The following is a 21,581-nucleotide window of genomic DNA, read 5'->3' as shown; positions in this document are numbered from 1 at the left end:
TGCCCATGTTGCAGGCAATCTGACGCTATCTGGGAGGGGCGCTAACTGGCGCTAACACTATCGGAAGTCACCGGTGACACTAATACAGTGATCAGTAAAAATCTGTTCACTGTAATCAATGACACTGGTGACAGGGCAGTGAGGGCGTTAACTGGGGGGGGGGAGGCGATCAAGGGGTTAAATGGGATTACTGGTGTACTAGCGGGAAAACTGGCGCTATCTGGGATGGGCGCTAACACTATTGGAAGTCGCCAGGGACACTGATACAGTGATCAGTAAACATGTGTTCACTGATCAATGACACAGGTGACAGGGAATTGAAGGGGTTAACTGGGGGGGGGGTGAAGAGAGTGTTAAATGTGTCCTAGGTGTGTTCTATCTGTGGGTTAGTGCTGTTTTACTCACATTTCTTCTGTCTTCTTCTCTGAAAACTTAGCCACTCATGTGTGCTCCGTCCTGTAGTCCAATGCAACGTTGTGTAAGAGTGATGGTTTCAGCCTCATTGTCGAACTCTGGAATAATCCTCAGTCTTCAAAACCTCCTGGCTAACCTATGACAAAAAAAACACAACACCTATATCAATATTACTGTATTGGGAGCAAGTAGTCAATCATCTACTTAACATAAATTACACTAAAAATGGAAAAACATGTTTACACCCACAACCACACACATATTAATATATAAAGTTATACACATGTATGTTTTGAGTCTTAAAATGTGGAAAGAAAACTTAGCCATTTTAGTGTGCTCCGTCCTGTAGTCCAATGCAACGTTGTGCAAGAGTGATGGTTTCAGCCTCATTGTCGAACTTTGGAATAATCCTCAGTCTTTAAAACCTCTTGGCTAACCTATGACAAAAAAGAAAACAACACATATATAAATATTTCTGCATTTGGACCAAGTAACCAATCATCTACTTAACAAAAATTACGCTAAATATGTAAAAACATGCAAAGACCCACAACCACACACATATTAATATATAAAGTTATACACATGTATGTTTTGAGTCTTAAAATGTGGAAGGAAAACTTAGCATCCACCCACTTCTAATGGTGGGCACACATGAAATGTGCCAACAGATATAAAATATGTATGCCGAAGCATAGGGTCCATCCACCGATTGGCCACCCCAGGCCCCCATGCTTTGGCATATATTCTCTTTTTTTAACTGCGGATGAAAAATCTCATCCAACAGCACTGCCCACATTGATTTATGTCTATTCTGAGAGCAAGTTCCTGTTGCTGTCAGAATAAAACGGTCAGTGTTGCAGCTGAAAACATTCCTACAAACAGAAATGATTAACAATAAAACAGTAACAATAAAACAGTAAAAGTAGAAGAATCACAAAAAATGACAGCAACAAAAAAAACTAACTTTTTGATTTTTAAATTTTTTTATTTTTTGGGAAGGATTTGTACTTTTAATTATTTTTTTTTTTACTTTTTTTTTCAAACTTTAAACATTTTTAAAACAGATGGTCGGGTCTCTCCAAATGCGATAGCCAGTTTCCTGGCTACCTAACATCTTTTGAGACCCTGTGTAAATGTGCCCTGAACTGTGCCATGCTGTACCCTATATTAATAGTTCACTAGTGTATGGTAGAGGTGGAAGCAGCGCTGCCCACATTGATTTATGTCTATTCTGAGAGCAAGTTCCTGTTGCTGTCAGAATAAACAGGTCAGTGTTGCAGCTGAAAGCATTCCTACAAACAGAAATGATTAACAATAAAACAGTAACAGTAAAACAGTAAAAGTAGAAGAATCACAAAAAATGACAGCAACAAAAAAAACTAACTATTTTTGATTTTTAAATTTTTTTATTTTTTGGGGGGATTTGTATTTTTACTTTTTTTTTTTTTACTTTTTTTTTCAAACTTTAAACATTTTTAAAACAGATGGTCGGGTCTCTCCAAATGCGATAGCCAGTTTCCTGACTACCTAACATCTTTCGAGACCCTGTGTAAATGTGCCCTGAACTGTGCCGTGCTGTACCCTATATTAATAGTTCACTAGTGTATGGTAGAGGCGGAACCAGCGCTGCCCACATTGATTTATGTCTATTCTGAGAGCAAGTTCCTGTTGCTGTCAGAATAAACAGGTCAGTGTTGCAGCTGAAGGCATTCCTACAAACAGAAATGATTAACAATAAAACAGTAACAATAAAACAGTAAAAGTAGAAGAATCACAAAAAATGACAGCAACAAAAAAAACTAACTATTTTTGATTTTTAAATTTTTTTATTTTTTGGGAAGGATTTGTACTTTTAATTTTTTTTTTTTTTTTACTTTTTTTTTCAAACTTTAAACATTTTTAAAACAGATGGTCGGGTCTCTCCAAATGCGATAGCCAGTTTCCTGGCTACCTAACATCTTTTGAGACCCTGTGTAAATGTGCCCTGAACTGTGCCGTGCTGTACCCTATATTAATAGTTCACTAGTGTATGGTAGAGGTGGAAGCAGCGCTGCCCACATTGATTTATGTCTATTCTGAGAGCAAGTTCCTGTTGCTGTCAGAATAAACAGGTCAGTGTTGCAGCTGAAAGCATTCCTACAAACAGAAATGATTAACAATAAAACAGTAACAATAAAACAGTAAAAGTAGAAGAATCACAAAAAATGACAGCAACAAAAAAAACAAACTATTTTTGATTTTTAAATTTTTTTATTTTTTTGGGGGGGATTTGTATTTTTACTTTTTTTTTTTACTTTTTTTTTCAAACTTTAAACATTTTTAAAACAGATGGTCGGGTCTCTCCAAATGCGATAGCCAGTTTTCTGACTACCTAACATCTTTCGAGACCCTGTGTAAATGTGCCCTGAACTGTGCCGTGCTGTACCCTATATTAATAGTTCACTAGTGTATGGTAGAGGCGGAAGCAGCGCTGCCCACATTGATTTATGTCTATTCTGAGAGCAAGTTCCTGTTGCTGTCAGAATAAACAGGTCAGTGTTGCAGCTGAAAGCATTCCTACAAACAGAAATGATTAACAATAAAACAGTAACAATAAAACAGTAAAAGTAGAAGAATCACAAAAAATGACAATAAAAAAACTAACTATTTTTGATTTTTACATTTTTTTATTTTTTGGGGGGATTTGTATTTTTAATTTTTTTTTTTTTACTTTTTTTTTCACGTCCACGTATAAGTGGTACCTCATATGGAAAAAGGATGACACCAAGTCCCAAACTATCTTGCCACTGCTCCCCATGTAGTCTGGGCATCCGGGGGGCTCCACGTGACTATATTTTTCCTCATAAATCTGAAACTTACATGTATAGCCTGTTGCCCTCTCACAGGTCTTATACATCTTGACCCCATATCTGGCACGCTTGCTGGGGAGAAACTGTTTGATTACAAGGCAGCCAGAAAATTGAATGAGGGACTCATCAATGCAGATGTTTTTATGGGGAGTATACATATCTGCAAATTTTTGGTTAAAGTGATTTACGAGGGGCCGAATTTTGTGGAGCCGGTCAAATTCAGGGTCACCCCGAGGACGACTGAGTGTGTTGTCGTAGAAGTGCATAAAACGCATTATCGTCTCATATCTATGCCTGGCCATGGCAGTAGAGAACACGGACATATGAACAAGCGGGCCTGTGGACCAATACAACCGCAATTGATATTTTTTATTAATGCCCATGTTGCAGGCAATCTGACGCTATCTGGGAGGGGCGCTAACTGGCGCTAACACTATCGGAAGTCACCGGTGACACTAATACAGTGATCAGTAAAAATCTGTTCACTGTAATCAATGACACTGGTGACAGGGCAGTGAGGGCGTTAACTGGGGGGGGGGAGGCGATCAAGGGGTTAAATGGGATTACTGGTGTACTAGCGGGAAAACTGGCGCTATCTGGGATGGGCGCTAACACTATTGGAAGTCGCCAGGGACACTGATACAGTGATCAGTAAACATGTGTTCACTGATCAATGACACAGGTGACAGGGAATTGAAGGGGTTAACTGGGGGGGGGGGGGTGAAGAGAGGGTTAAATGTGTCCTAGGTGTGTTCTATCTGTGGGTTAGTGCTGTTTTACTCACATTTCTTCTGTCTTCTTCTCTGAAAACTTAGCCACTCATGTGTGGTCCGTCCTGTAGTCCAATGCAACGTTGTGTAAGAGTGATGGTTTCAGCCTCATTGTCGAACTCTGGAATAATCCTCAGTCTTCAAAACCTCCTGGCTAACCTATGACAAAAAAAACACAACACCTATATCAATATTACTGTATTGGGAGCAAGTAGTCAATCATCTACTTAACATAAATTACACTAAAAATGGAAAAACATGTTTACACCCACAACCACACACATATTAATATATAAAGTTATACACATGTATGTTTTGAGTCTTAAAATGTGGAAAGAAAACTTAGCCATTTTAGTGTGCTCCGTCCTGTAGTCCAATGCAACGTTGTGCAAGAGTGATGGTTTCAGCCTCATTGTCAAACTTTGGAATAATCCTCAGTCTTTAAAACCTCTTGGCTAACCTATGACAAAAAAGAAAACAACACATATATAAATATTTCTGCATTTGGACCAAGTAACCAATCATCTACTTAACAAAAATTACGCTAAATATGTAAAAACATGCAAAGACCCACAACCACACACATATTAATATATAAAGTTATACACATGTATGTTTTGAGTCTTAAAATGTGGAAGGAAAACTTAGCATCCACCCACTTCTAATGGTGGGCACACATGAAATGTGCCAACAGATATAAAATATGTATGCCGAAGCATAGGGTCCATCCACCGATTGGCCACCCCAGGCCCCCATGCTTTGGCATATATTCTCTTTTTTTAACTGCGGATGAAAAATCTCATCCAACAGCACTGCCCACATTGATTTATGTCTATTCTGAGAGCAAGTTCCTGTTGCTGTCAGAATAAAACGGTCAGTGTTGCAGCTGAAAACATTCCTACAAACAGAAATGATTAACAATAAAACAGTAACAGTAAAACAGTAAAAGTAGAAGAATCACAAAAAATGACAGCAACAAAAAAAACTAACTATTTTTGATTTTTAAATTTTTTTATTTTTTGGGGGGATTTGTTTTTTTACTTTTTTTTTTTTTACTTTTTTTTTCAAACTTTAAACATTTTTAAAACAGATGGTCGGGTCTCTCCAAATGCAATAGCCAGTTTCCTGACTACCTAACATCTTTCGAGACCCTGTGTAAATGTGCCCTGAACTGTGCCGTGCTGTACCCTATATTAATAGTTCACTAGTGTATGGTAGAGGCGGAAGCAGCGCTGCCCACATTGATTTATGTCTATTCTGAGAGCAAGTTCCTGCTGCTGTCAGAATAAACAGGTCAGTGTTGCAGCTGAAAGCATTCCTACAAACAGAAATGATTAACAATAAAACAGTAACAATAAAACAGTAAAAGTAGAAGAATCACAAAAAATGACAGCAACAAAAAAAACTAACTATTTTTGATTTTTAAATTTTTTTATTTTTTGGGAAGGATTTGTACTTTTAATTTTTTTTTTTTTTACTTTTTTTTCAAACTTTAAACATTTTTAAAACAGATGGTCGGGTCTCTCCAAATGCGATAGCCAGTTTCCTGGCTACCTAACATCTTTTGAGACCCTGTGTAAATGTGCCCTGAACTGTGCCATGCTGTACCCTATATTAATAGTTCACTAGTGTATGGTAGAGGTGGAAGCAGCGCTGCCCACAATGATTTATGTCTATTCTGAGAGCAAGTTCCTGTTGCTGTCAGAATAAACAGGTCAGTGTTGCAGCTGAAAGCATTCCTACAAACAGAAATGATTAACAATAAAACAGTAACAATAAAACAGTAAAAGTAGAAGAATCACAAAAAATGACAGCAACAAAAAAAACTAACTATTTTTGATTTTTAAATTTTTTTATTTTTTGGGAAGGATTTGTACTTTTAATTTTTTTTTTTTTTACTTTTTTTTCAAACTTTAAACATTTTTAAAACAGATGGTCGGGTCTCTCCAAATGCGATAGCCAGTTTCCTGGCTACCTAACATCTTTTGAGACCCTGTGTAAATGTGCCCTGAACTGTGCCATGCTGTACCCTATATTAATAGTTCACTAGTGTATGGTAGAGGTGGAAGCAGCGCTGCCCACATTGATTTATGTCTATTCTGAGAGCAAGTTCCTGTTGCTGTCAGAATAAACAGGTCAGTGTTGCAGCTGAAAGCATTCCTACAAACAGAAATGATTAACAATAAAACAGTAACAATAAAACAGTAAAAGTAGAAGAATCACAAAAAATGACAGCAACAAAAAAAAACAAACTATTTTTGAATTTTACATTTTTTTATTTTTTGGGGGGGGATTTGTATTTTTACTTTTTTTTTTTTACTTTTTTTTTCAAACTTTAAACATTTTTAAAACAGATGGTCGGGTCTCTCCAAATGCGATAGCCAGTTTTCTGACTACCTAACATCTTTCGAGACCCTGTGTAAATGTGCCCTGAACTGTGCCGTGCTGTACCCTATATTAATAGTTCACTAGTGTATGGTAGAGGCGGAAGCAGCGCTGCCCACATTGATTTATGTCTATTCTGAGAGCAAGTTCCTGTTGCTGTCAGAATAAACAGGTCAGTGTTGCAGCTGAAAGCATTCCTACAAACAGAAATGATTAACAATAAAACAGTAACAATAAAACAGTAAAAGTAGAAGAATCACAAAAAATGACAACAAAAAAACTAACTATTTTTGATTTTTACATTTTTTTATTTTTTGGGGGGGATTTGTATTTTTAATTTTTTTTTTTTTACTTTTTTTTTCACGTCCACGTATAAGTGGTACCTCATATGGAAAAAGGATGACACCAAGTCCCAAACTATCTTGCCACTGCTCCCCATGTAGTCTGGGCATCCGGGGGGCTCCACGTGACTATATTTTTCCTCATAAATCTGAAACTTACATGTATAGCCTGTTGCCCTCTCACAGGTCTTATACATCTTGACCCCATATCTGGCACGCTTGCTGGGGAGAAACTGTTTGATTACAAGGCAGCCAGAAAATTGAATGAGGGACTCATCAATGCAGATGTTTTTATGGGGAGTATACATATCTGCAAATTTTTGGTTAAAGTGATTTACGAGGGGCCGAATTTTGTGGAGCCGGTCAAATTCAGGGTCACCCCGAGGACGACTGAGTGTGTTGTCGTAGAAGTGCATAAAACGCATTATCGTCTCATATCTATGCCTGGCCATGGCAGTAGAGAACACGGACATATGAACAAGCGGGCCTGTGGACCAATACAACCGCAATTGATATTTTTTATTAATGCCCATGTTGCAGGCAATCTGACGCTATCTGGGAGGGGCGCTAACTGGCGCTAACACTATCGGAAGTCACCGGTGACACTAATACAGTGATCAGTAAAAATCTGTTCACTGTAATCAATGACACTGGTGACAGGGCAGTGAGGGCGTTAACTGGGGGGGGGGAGGCGATCAAGGGGTTAAATGGGATTACTGGTGTACTAGCGGGAAAACTGGCGCTATCTGGGATGGGCGCTAACACTATTGGAAGTCGCCAGGGACACTGATACAGTGATCAGTAAACATGTGTTCACTGATCAATGACACAGGTGACAGGGAATTGAAGGGGTTAACTGGGGGGGGGGTGAAGAGAGTGTTAAATGTGTCCTAGGTGTGTTCTATCTGTGGGTTAGTGCTGTTTTACTCACATTTCTTCTGTCTTCTTCTCTGAAAACTTAGCCACTCATGTGTGCTCCGTCCTGTAGTCCAATGCAACGTTGTGTAAGAGTGATGGTTTCAGCCTCATTGTCGAACTCTGGAATAATCCTCAGTCTTCAAAACCTCCTGGCTAACCTATGACAAAAAAAACACAACACCTATATCAATATTACTGTATTGGGAGCAAGTAGTCAATCATCTACTTAACATAAATTACACTAAAAATGGAAAAACATGTTTACACCCACAACCACACACATATTAATATATAAAGTTATACACATGTATGTTTTGAGTCTTAAAATGTGGAAAGAAAACTTAGCCATTTTAGTGTGCTCCGTCCTGTAGTCCAATGCAACGTTGTGCAAGAGTGATGGTTTCAGCCTCATTGTCGAACTTTGGAATAATCCTCAGTCTTTAAAACCTCTTGGCTAACCTATGACAAAAAAGAAAACAACACATATATAAATATTTCTGCATTTGGACCAAGTAACCAATCATCTACTTAACAAAAATTACGCTAAATATGTAAAAACATGCAAAGACCCACAACCACACACATATTAATATATAAAGTTATACACATGTATGTTTTGAGTCTTAAAATGTGGAAGGAAAACTTAGCATCCACCCACTTCTAATGGTGGGCACACATGAAATGTGCCAACAGATATAAAATATGTATGCCGAAGCATAGGGTCCATCCACCGATTGGCCACCCCAGGCCCCCATGCTTTGGCATATATTCTCTTTTTTTAACTGCGGATGAAAAATCTCATCCAACAGCACTGCCCACATTGATTTATGTCTATTCTGAGAGCAAGTTCCTGTTGCTGTCAGAATAAAACGGTCAGTGTTGCAGCTGAAAACATTCCTACAAACAGAAATGATTAACAATAAAACAGTAACAATAAAACAGTAAAAGTAGAAGAATCACAAAAAATGACAGCAACAAAAAAAACTAACTTTTTGATTTTTAAATTTTTTTATTTTTTGGGAAGGATTTGTACTTTTAATTATTTTTTTTTTTACTTTTTTTTTCAAACTTTAAACATTTTTAAAACAGATGGTCGGGTCTCTCCAAATGCGATAGCCAGTTTCCTGGCTACCTAACATCTTTTGAGACCCTGTGTAAATGTGCCCTGAACTGTGCCATGCTGTACCCTATATTAATAGTTCACTAGTGTATGGTAGAGGTGGAAGCAGCGCTGCCCACATTGATTTATGTCTATTCTGAGAGCAAGTTCCTGTTGCTGTCAGAATAAACAGGTCAGTGTTGCAGCTGAAAGCATTCCTACAAACAGAAATGATTAACAATAAAACAGTAACAGTAAAACAGTAAAAGTAGAAGAATCACAAAAAATGACAGCAACAAAAAAAACTAACTATTTTTGATTTTTAAATTTTTTTATTTTTTGGGGGGATTTGTATTTTTACTTTTTTTTTTTTTACTTTTTTTTTCAAACTTTAAACATTTTTAAAACAGATGGTCGGGTCTCTCCAAATGCGATAGCCAGTTTCCTGACTACCTAACATCTTTCGAGACCCTGTGTAAATGTGCCCTGAACTGTGCCGTGCTGTACCCTATATTAATAGTTCACTAGTGTATGGTAGAGGCGGAACCAGCGCTGCCCACATTGATTTATGTCTATTCTGAGAGCAAGTTCCTGTTGCTGTCAGAATAAACAGGTCAGTGTTGCAGCTGAAGGCATTCCTACAAACAGAAATGATTAACAATAAAACAGTAACAATAAAACAGTAAAAGTAGAAGAATCACAAAAAATGACAGCAACAAAAAAAACTAACTATTTTTGATTTTTAAATTTTTTTATTTTTTGGGAAGGATTTGTACTTTTAATTTTTTTTTTTTTTTTACTTTTTTTTTCAAACTTTAAACATTTTTAAAACAGATGGTCGGGTCTCTCCAAATGCGATAGCCAGTTTCCTGGCTACCTAACATCTTTTGAGACCCTGTGTAAATGTGCCCTGAACTGTGCCGTGCTGTACCCTATATTAATAGTTCACTAGTGTATGGTAGAGGTGGAAGCAGCGCTGCCCACATTGATTTATGTCTATTCTGAGAGCAAGTTCCTGTTGCTGTCAGAATAAACAGGTCAGTGTTGCAGCTGAAAGCATTCCTACAAACAGAAATGATTAACAATAAAACAGTAACAATAAAACAGTAAAAGTAGAAGAATCACAAAAAATGACAGCAACAAAAAAAACAAACTATTTTTGATTTTTAAATTTCTTTATTTTTTTTGGGGGGGATTTGTATTTTTACTTTTTTTTTTTACTTTTTTTTTCAAACTTTAAACATTTTTAAAACAGATGGTCGGGTCTCTCCAAATGCGATAGCCAGTTTTCTGACTACCTAACATCTTTCGAGACCCTGTGTAAATGTGCCCTGAACTGTGCCGTGCTGTACCCTATATTAATAGTTCACTAGTGTATGGTAGAGGCGGAAGCAGCGCTGCCCACATTGATTTATGTCTATTCTGAGAGCAAGTTCCTGTTGCTGTCAGAATAAACAGGTCAGTGTTGCAGCTGAAAGCATTCCTACAAACAGAAATGATTAACAATAAAACAGTAACAATAAAACAGTAAAAGTAGAAGAATCACAAAAAATGACAATAAAAAAACTAACTATTTTTGATTTTTACATTTTTTTATTTTTTGGGGGGATTTGTATTTTTAATTTTTTTTTTTTTACTTTTTTTTTCACGTCCACGTATAAGTGGTACCTCATATGGAAAAAGGATGACACCAAGTCCCAAACTATCTTGCCACTGCTCCCCATGTAGTCTGGGCATCCGGGGGGCTCCACGTGACTATATTTTTCCTCATAAATCTGAAACTTACATGTATAGCCTGTTGCCCTCTCACAGGTCTTATACATCTTGACCCCATATCTGGCACGCTTGCTGGGGAGAAACTGTTTGATTACAAGGCAGCCAGAAAATTGAATGAGGGACTCATCAATGCAGATGTTTTTATGGGGAGTATACATATCTGCAAATTTTTGGTTAAAGTGATTTACGAGGGGCCGAATTTTGTGGAGCCGGTCAAATTCAGGGTCACCCCGAGGACGACTGAGTGTGTTGTCGTAGAAGTGCATAAAACGCATTATCGTCTCATATCTATGCCTGGCCATGGCAGTAGAGAACACGGACATATGAACAAGCGGGCCTGTGGACCAATACAACCGCAATTGATATTTTTTATTAATGCCCATGTTGCAGGCAATCTGACGCTATCTGGGAGGGGCGCTAACTGGCGCTAACACTATCGGAAGTCACCGGTGACACTAATACAGTGATCAGTAAAAATCTGTTCACTGTAATCAATGACACTGGTGACAGGGCAGTGAGGGCGTTAACTGGGGGGGGGGAGGCGATCAAGGGGTTAAATGGGATTACTGGTGTACTAGCGGGAAAACTGGCGCTATCTGGGATGGGCGCTAACACTATTGGAAGTCGCCAGGGACACTGATACAGTGATCAGTAAACATGTGTTCACTGATCAATGACACAGGTGACAGGGAATTGAAGGGGTTAACTGGGGGGGGGGGGGTGAAGAGAGGGTTAAATGTGTCCTAGGTGTGTTCTATCTGTGGGTTAGTGCTGTTTTACTCACATTTCTTCTGTCTTCTTCTCTGAAAACTTAGCCACTCATGTGTGCTCCGTCCTGTAGTCCAATGCAACGTTGTGTAAGAGTGATGGTTTCAGCCTCATTGTCGAACTCTGGAATAATCCTCAGTCTTCAAAACCTCCTGGCTAACCTATGACAAAAAAAACACAACACCTATATCAATATTACTGTATTGGGAGCAAGTAGTCAATCATCTACTTAACATAAATTACACTAAAAATGGAAAAACATGTTTACACCCACAACCACACACATATTAATATATAAAGTTATACACATGTATGTTTTGAGTCTTAAAATGTGGAAAGAAAACTTAGCCATTTTAGTGTGCTCCGTCCTGTAGTCCAATGCAACGTTGTGCAAGAGTGATGGTTTCAGCCTCATTGTCAAACTTTGGAATAATCCTCAGTCTTTAAAACCTCTTGGCTAACCTATGACAAAAAAGAAAACAACACATATATAAATATTTCTGCATTTGGACCAAGTAACCAATCATCTACTTAACAAAAATTACGCTAAATATGTAAAAACATGCAAAGACCCACAACCACACACATATTAATATATAAAGTTATACACATGTATGTTTTGAGTCTTAAAATGTGGAAGGAAAACTTAGCATCCACCCACTTCTAATGGTGGGCACACATGAAATGTGCCAACAGATATAAAATATGTATGCCGAAGCATAGGGTCCATCCACCGATTGGCCACCCCAGGCCCCCATGCTTTGGCATATATTCTCTTTTTTTAACTGCGGATGAAAAATCTCATCCAACAGCACTGCCCACATTGATTTATGTCTATTCTGAGAGCAAGTTCCTGTTGCTGTCAGAATAAAACGGTCAGTGTTGCAGCTGAAAACATTCCTACAAACAGAAATGATTAACAATAAAACAGTAACAGTAAAACAGTAAAAGTAGAAGAATCACAAAAAATGACAGCAACAAAAAAAACTAACTATTTTTGATTTTTAAATTTTTTTATTTTTTGGGGGGATTTGTTTTTTTACTTTTTTTTTTTTTACTTTTTTTTTCAAACTTTAAACATTTTTAAAACAGATGGTCGGGTCTCTCCAAATGCAATAGCCAGTTTCCTGACTACCTAACATCTTTCGAGACCCTGTGTAAATGTGCCCTGAACTGTGCCGTGCTGTACCCTATATTAATAGTTCACTAGTGTATGGTAGAGGCGGAAGCAGCGCTGCCCACATTGATTTATGTCTATTCTGAGAGCAAGTTCCTGCTGCTGTCAGAATAAACAGGTCAGTGTTGCAGCTGAAAGCATTCCTACAAACAGAAATGATTAACAATAAAACAGTAACAATAAAACAGTAAAAGTAGAAGAATCACAAAAAATGACAGCAACAAAAAAAACTAACTATTTTTGATTTTTAAATTTTTTTATTTTTTGGGAAGGATTTGTACTTTTAATTTTTTTTTTTTTTACTTTTTTTTCAAACTTTAAACATTTTTAAAACAGATGGTCGGGTCTCTCCAAATGCGATAGCCAGTTTCCTGGCTACCTAACATCTTTTGAGACCCTGTGTAAATGTGCCCTGAACTGTGCCATGCTGTACCCTATATTAATAGTTCACTAGTGTATGGTAGAGGTGGAAGCAGCGCTGCCCACAATGATTTATGTCTATTCTGAGAGCAAGTTCCTGTTGCTGTCAGAATAAACAGGTCAGTGTTGCAGCTGAAAGCATTCCTACAAACAGAAATGATTAACAATAAAACAGTAACAATAAAACAGTAAAAGTAGAAGAATCACAAAAAATGACAGCAACAAAAAAAACTAACTATTTTTGATTTTTAAATTTTTTTATTTTTTGGGAAGGATTTGTACTTTTAATTTTTTTTTTTTTTACTTTTTTTTCAAACTTTAAACATTTTTAAAACAGATGGTCGGGTCTCTCCAAATGCGATAGCCAGTTTCCTGGCTACCTAACATCTTTTGAGACCCTGTGTAAATGTGCCCTGAACTGTGCCATGCTGTACCCTATATTAATAGTTCACTAGTGTATGGTAGAGGTGGAAGCAGCGCTGCCCACATTGATTTATGTCTATTCTGAGAGCAAGTTCCTGTTGCTGTCAGAATAAACAGGTCAGTGTTGCAGCTGAAAGCATTCCTACAAACAGAAATGATTAACAATAAAACAGTAACAATAAAACAGTAAAAGTAGAAGAATCACAAAAGATGACAGCAACAAAAAAAACAAACTATTTTTGATTTTTAAATTTTTTTATTTTTTGGGGGGGATTTGTATTTTTACTTTTTTTTTTTTTACTTTTTTTTTTCAAACTTTAAACATTTTTAAAACAGATGGTCGGGTCTCTCCAAATGCGATAGCCAGTTTTCTGACTACCTAACATCTTTCGAGACCCTGTGTAAATGTGCCCTGAACTGTGCCGTGCTGTACCCTATATTAATAGTTCACTAGTGTATGGTAGAGGCGGAAGCAGCGCTGCCCACATTGATTTATGTCTATTCTGAGAGCAAGTTCCTGTTGCTGTCAGAATAAACAGGTCAGTGTTGCAGCTGAAAGCATTCCTACAAACAGAAATGATTAACAATAAAACAGTAACAATAAAACAGTAAAAGTAGAAGAATCACAAAAAATGACAACAAAAAAACTAACTATTTTTGATTTTTACATTTTTTATTTTTTGGGGGGATTTGTATTTTTAATTTTTTTTTTTTTACTTTTTTTTTCACGTCCACGTATAAGTGGTACCTCATATGGAAAAAGGATGACACCAAGTCCCAAACTATCTTGCCACTGCTCCCCATGTAGTCTGGGCATCCGGGGGGCTCCACGTGACTATATTTTTCCTCATAAATCTGAAACTTACATGTATAGCCTGTTGCCCTCTCACAGGTCTTATACATCTTGACCCCATATCTGGCACGCTTGCTGGGGAGAAACTGTTTGATTACAAGGCAGCCAGAAAATTGAATGAGGGACTCATCAATGCAGATGTTTTTATGGGGAGTATACATATCTGCAAATTTTTGGTTAAAGTGATTTACGAGGGGCCGAATTTTGTGGAGCCGGTCAAATTCAGGGTCACCCCGAGGACGACTGAGTGTGTTGTCGTAGAAGTGCATAAAACGCATTATCGTCTCATATCTATGCCTGGCCATGGCAGTAGAGAACACGGACATATGAACAAGCGGGCCTGTGGACCAATACAACCGCAATTGATATTTTTTATTAATGCCCATGTTGCAGGCAATCTGACGCTATCTGGGAGGGGCGCTAACTGGCGCTAACACTATCGGAAGTCACCGGTGACACTAATACAGTGATCAGTAAAAATCTGTTCACTGTAATCAATGACACTGGTGACAGGGCAGTGAGGGCGTTAACTGGGGGGGGGAGGCGATCAAGGGGTTAAATGGGATTCCTGGTGTACTAGCGGGAAAACTGGCGCTATCTGGGATGGGCGCTAACACTATTGGAAGTCGCCAGGGACACTGATACAGTGATCAGTAAACATGTGTTCACTGATCAATGACACAGGTGACAGGGAATTGAAGGGGTTAACTGGGGGGGGGTGAAGAGAGGGTTAAATGTGTCCTAGGTGTGTTCTATCTGTGGGTTAGTGCTGTTTTACTCACATTTCTTCTGTCTTCTTCTCTGAAAACTTAGCCACTCATGTGTGCTCCGTCCTGTAGTCCAATGCAACGTTGTGTAAGAGTGATGGTTTCAGCCTCATTGTCGAACTCTGGAATAATCCTCAGTCTTCAAAACCTCCTGGCTAACCTATGACAAAAAAAACACAACACCTATATCAATATTACTGTATTGGGAGCAAGTAGTCAATCATCTACTTAACATAAATTACACTAAAAATGGAAAAACATGTTTACACCCACAACCACACACATATTAATATATAAAGTTATACACATGTATGTTTTGAGTCTTAAAATGTGGAAAGAAAACTTAGCCATTTTAGTGTGCTCCGTCCTGTAGTCCAATGCAACGTTGTGCAAGAGTGATGGTTTCAGCCTCATTGTCGAACTTTGGAATAATCCTCAGTCTTTAAAACCTCTTGGCTAACCTATGACAAAAAAGAAAACAACACATATATAAATATTTCTGCATTTGGACCAAGTAACCAATCATCTACTTAACAAAAATTACGCTAAATATGTAAAAACATGCAAAGACCCACAACCACACACATATTAATATATAAAGTTATACACATGTATGTTTTGAGTCTTAAAATGTGGAAGGAAAACTTAGCATCCACCCACTTCTAATGGTGGGCACACATGAAATGTGCCAACAGATATAAAATATGTATGCCAAAGCATAGGGTCCATCCACCGATTGGCCACCCCAGGCCCCCATGCTTTGGCATATATTCTCTTTTTTTAACTGCGGATGAAAAATCTCATCCAACAGCACTGCCCACATTGATTTATGTCTATTCTGAGAGCAAGTTCCTGTTGCTGTCAGAATAAAACGGTCAGTGTTGCAGCTGAAAACATTCCTACAAACAGAAATGATTAACAATAAAACAGTAACAGTAAAACAGTAAAAGTAGAAGAATCACAAAAAATGACAGCAACAAAAAAAACTAACTATTTTTGATTTTTAAATTTTTTTATTTTTTGGGGGGATTTGTATTTTTACTTTTTTTTTTTTTACTTTTTTTTTCAAACTTTAAACATTTTTAAAACAGATGGTCGGGTCTCTCCAAATGCAATAGCCAGTTTCCTGACTACCTAACATCTTTCGAGACCCTGTGTAAATGTGCCCTGAACTGTGCCGTGCTGTACCCTATATTAATAGTTCACTAGTGTATGGTAGAGGCGGAAGCAGCGCTGCCCACATTGATTTATGTCTATTCTGAGAGCAAGTTCCTGCTGCTGTCAGAATAAACAGGTCAGTGTTGCAGCTGAAAGCATTCCTACAAACAGAAATGATTAACAATAAAACAGTAACAATAAAACAGTAAAAGTAGAAGAATCACAAAAAATGACAGCAACAAAAAAAACTATTTTTGATTTTTAAATTTTTTTATTTTTTGGGAAGGATTTGTACTTTTAATTTTTTTTTTTTTTACTTTTTTTTCAAACTTTAAACATTTTTAAAACAGATGGTCGGGTCTCTCCAAATGCGATAGCCAGTTTCCTGGCTACCTAACATCTTTTGAGACCCTGTGTAAATGTGCCCTGAACTGTGCCATGCTGTACCCTATATTAATAGTTCACTAGTGTATGGTAGAGGTGGAAGCAGCGCTGCCCACATTGATTTATGTCTATTCTGAGAGCAAGTTCCTGTTGCTGTCAGAATAAACAGGTCAGTGTTGCAGCTGAAAGCATTCCTACAAACAGAAATGATTAACAATAAAACAGTAACAATAAAACAGTAAAAGTAGAAGAATCACAAAAAATGACAGCAACAAAAAAAAACAAACTATTTTTGAATTTTACATTTTTTTATTTTTTGGGGGGGGATTTGTATTTTTACTTTTTTTTTTTTACTTTTTTTTTCAAACTTTAAACATTTTTAAAACAGATGGTCGGGTCTCTCCAAATGCGATAGCCAGTTTTCTGACTACCTAACATCTTTCGAGACCCTGTGTAAATGTGCCCTGAACTGTGCCGTGCTGTACCCTATATTAATAGTTCACTAGTGTATGGTAGAGGCGGAAGCAGCGCTGCCCACATTGATTTATGTCTATTCTGAGAGCAAGTTCCTGTTGCTGTCAGAATAAACAGGTCAGTGTTGCAGCTGAAAGCATTCCTACAAACAGAAATGATTAACAATAAAACAGTAACAATAAAACAGTAAAAGTAGAAGAATCACAAAAAATGACAACAAAAAAACTAACTATTTTTGATTTTTACATTTTTTTATTTTTTGGGGGGGATTTGTATTTTTAATTTTTTTTTTTTTACTTTTTTTTTCACGTCCACGTATAAGTGGTACCTCATATGGAAAAAGGATGACACCAAGTCCCAAACTATCTTGCCACTGCTCCCCATGTAGTCTGGGCATCCGGGGGGCTCCACGTGACTATATTTTTCCTCATAAATCTGAAACTTACATGTATAGCCTGTTGCCCTCTCACAGGTCTTATACATCTTGACCCCATATCTGGCACGCTTGCTGGGGAGAAACTGTTTGATTACAAGGCAGCCAGAAAATTGAATGAGGGACTCATCAATGCAGATGTTTTTATGGGGAGTATACATATCTGCAAATTTTTGGTTAAAGTGATTTACGAGGGGCCGAATTTTGTGGAGCCGGTCAAATTCAGGGTCACCCCGAGGACGACTGAGTGTGTTGTCGTAGAAGTGCATAAAACGCATTATCGTCTCATATCTATGCCTGGCCATGGCAGTAGAGAACACGGACATATGAACAAGCGGGCCTGTGGACCAATACAACCGCAATTGATATTTTTTATTAATGCCCATGTTGCAGGCAATCTGACGCTATCTGGGAGGGGCGCTAACTGGCGCTAACACTATCGGAAGTCACCGGTGACACTAATACAGTGATCAGTAAAAATCTGTTCACTGTAATCAATGACACTGGTGACAGGGCAGTGAGGGCGTTAACTGGGGGGGGGGAGGCGATCAAGGGGTTAAATGGGATTACTGGTGTACTAGCGGGAAAACTGGCGCTATCTGGGATGGGCGCTAACACTATTGGAAGTCGCCAGGGACACTGATACAGTGATCAGTAAACATGTGTTCACTGATCAATGACACAGGTGACAGGGAATTGAAGGGGTTAACTGGGGGGGGGTGAAGAGAGTGTTAAATGTGTCCTAGGTGTGTTCTATCTGTGGGTTAGTGCTGTTTTACTCACATTTCTTCTGTCTTCTTCTCTGAAAACTTAGCCACTCATGTGTGCTCCGTCCTGTAGTCCAATGCAACGTTGTGTAAGAGTGATGGTTTCAGCCTCATTGTCGAACTCTGGAATAATCCTCAGTCTTCAAAACCTCCTGGCTAACCTATGACAAAAAAAACACAACACCTATATCAATATTACTGTATTGGGAGCAAGTAGTCAATCATCTACTTAACATAAATTACACTAAAAATGGAAAAACATGTTTACACCCACAACCACACACATATTAATATATAAAGTTATACACATGTATGTTTTGAGTCTTAAAATGTGGAAAGAAAACTTAGCCATTTTAGTGTGCTCCGTCCTGTAGTCCAATGCAACGTTGTGCAAGAGTGATGGTTTCAGCCTCATTGTCGAACTTTGGAATAATCCTCAGTCTTTAAAACCTCTTGGCTAACCTATGACAAAAAAGAAAACAACACATATATAAATATTTCTGCATTTGGACCAAGTAACCAATCATCTACTTAACAAAAATTACGCTAAATATGTAAAAACATGCAAAGACCCACAACCACACACATATTAATATATAAAGTTATACACATGTATGTTTTGAGTCTTAAAATGTGGAAGGAAAACTTAGCATCCACCCACTTCTAATGGTGGGCACACATGAAATGTGCCAACAGATATAAAATATGTATGCCGAAGCATAGGGTCCATCCACCGATTGGCCACCCCAGGCCCCCATGCTTTGGCATATATTCTCTTTTTTTAACTGCGGATGAAAAATCTTATCCAACAGCACTGCCCACATTGATTTATGTCTAATCTGAGAGCAAGTTCCTGTTGCTGTCAGAATAAAACGGTCAGTGTTGCAGCTGAAAGCATTCCTACAAACAGAAATGATTAACAATAAAACAGTAACAGTAAAACAGTAAAAGTAGAAGAATCACAAAAAATGACAGCAACAAAAAAAACTAACTATTTTTGATTTTTAAATTTTTTTATTTTTTGGGGGATTTGTATTTTTACTTTTTTTTTTTTTACTTTTTTTTTCAAACTTTAAACATTTTTAAAACAGATGGTCGGGTCTCTCCAAATGCAATAGCCAGTTTCCTGACTACCTAACATCTTTCGAGACCCTGTGTAAATGTGCCCTGAACTGTGCCGTGCTGTACCCTATATTAATAGTTCACTAGTGTATGGTAGAGGCGGAAGCAGCGCTGCCCACATTGATTTATGTCTATTCTGAGAGCAAGTTCCTGCTGCTGTCAGAATAAACAGGTCAGTGTTGCAGCTGAAAGCATTCCTACAAACAGAAATGATTAACAATAAAACAGTAACAATAAAACAGTAAAAGTAGAAGAATCACAAAAAATGACAGCAACAAAAAAAACTATTTTTGATTTTTAAATTTTTTTATTTTTTGGGAAGGATTTGTACTTTTAATTTTTTTTTTTTTTACTTTTTTTTCAAACTTTAAACATTTTTAAAACAGATGGTCGGGTCTCTCCAAATGCGATAGCCAGTTTCCTGGCTACCTAACATCTTTTGAGACCCTGTGTAAATGTGCCCTGAACTGTGCCATGCTGTACCCTATATTAATAGTTCACTAGTGTATGGTAGAGGTGGAAGCAGCGCTGCCCACATTGATTTATGTCTATTCTGAGAGCAAGTTCCTGTTGCTGTCAGAATAAACAGGTCAGTGTTGCAGCTGAAAGCATTCCTACAAACAGAAATGATTAACAATAAAACAGTAACAATAAAACAGTAAAAGTAGAAGAATCACAAAAGATGACAGCAACAAAAAAAACAAACTATTTTTGATTTTTAAATTTTTTTATTTTTTGGGGGGGATTTGTATTTTTAATTTTTTTTTTTTACTTTTTTTTTCACGTCCACGTATCAGTGGTACCTCGTATGGAAAAAGGATGACACCAAGTCCCAAACTATCTTGCCACTGCTCCCCATGTAGTCTGGGCATCCGGGGGGCTCCACGTGACTATATTTTTCCTCATAAATCTGAAACTTACATGTATAGCCTGTTGCCCTCTCACAGGTCTTATACATCTTGACCCCATATCTGGCACGCTTGCTGGGGAGAAACTGTTTGATTACAAGGCAGCCAGAAAATTGAATGAGGGACTCATCAATGCAGATGTTTTTATGGGGAGTATGCATATCTGCAAATTTTTGGTTAAAGTGATTTACGAGGGGCCGAATTTTGTGGAGCCGGTCAAATTCAGGGTCACCCCGAGGACGACTGAGTGTGTTGTCGTAGAAGTGCATAAAACGCATTATCGTCTCATATCTATGCCTGGCCATGGCAGTAGAGAACACGGACATATGAACAAGCGGGCCTGTGGACCAATACAACCGCAATTGATATTTTTTATTAATGCCCATGTTGCAGGCAATCTGACGCTATCTGGGAGGGGCGCTAACTGGCGCTAACACTATCGGAAGTCACCGGTGACACTAATACAGTGATCAGTAAAAATCTGTTCACTGTAATCAATGACACTGGTGACAGGGCAGTGAGGGCGTTAACTGGGGGGGGGGAGGCGATCAAGGGGTTAAATGGGATTACTGGTGTACTAGCGGGAAAACTGGCGCTATCTGGGATGGGCGCTAACACTATTGGAAGTCGCCAGGGACACTGATACAGTGATCAGTAAACATGTGTTCACTGATCAATGACACAGGTGACAGGGAATTGAAGGGGTTAACTGGGGGGGGGGTGAAGAGAGGGTTAAATGTGTCCTAGGTGTGTTCTATCTGTGGGTTAGTGCTGTTTTACTCACATTTCTTCTGTCTTCTTCTCTGAAAACTTAGCCACTCATGTGTGCTCCGTCCTGTAGTCCAATGCAACGTTGTGTAAGAGTGATGGTTTCAGCCTCATTGTCGAACTCTGGAATAATCCTCAGTCTTCAAAACCTCCTGGCTAACCTATGACAAAAAAAACACAACACCTATATCAATATTACTGTATTGGGAGCAAGTAGTCAATCATCTACTTAACATAAATTACACTAAAAATGGAAAAACATGTTTACACCCACAACCACACACATATTAATATATAAAGTTATACACATGTATGTTTTGAGTCTTAAAATGTGGAAAGAAAACTTAGCCATTTTAGTGTGCTCCGTCCTGTAGTCCAATGCAACGTTGTGCAAGAGTGATGGTTTCAGCCTCATTGTCGAACTTTGGAATAATCCTCAGTCTTTAAAACCTCTTGGCTAACCTATGACAAAAAAGAAAACAACACATATATAAATATTTCTGCATTTGGACCAAGTAACCAATCATCTACTTAACAAAAATTACGCTAAATATGTAAAAACATGCAAAGACCCACAACCACACACATATTAATATATAAAGTT

This window comes from Staurois parvus, unplaced genomic scaffold, assembly GCF_062004578.1.
Source record: "Staurois parvus isolate SC_StPar_1 unplaced genomic scaffold, SC_StPar_1.0 ptg001805l, whole genome shotgun sequence".
NCBI lineage: Eukaryota > Metazoa > Chordata > Amphibia > Anura > Ranidae > Staurois > Staurois parvus.
Note: the sequence above shows the minus strand (reverse complement) of the source record.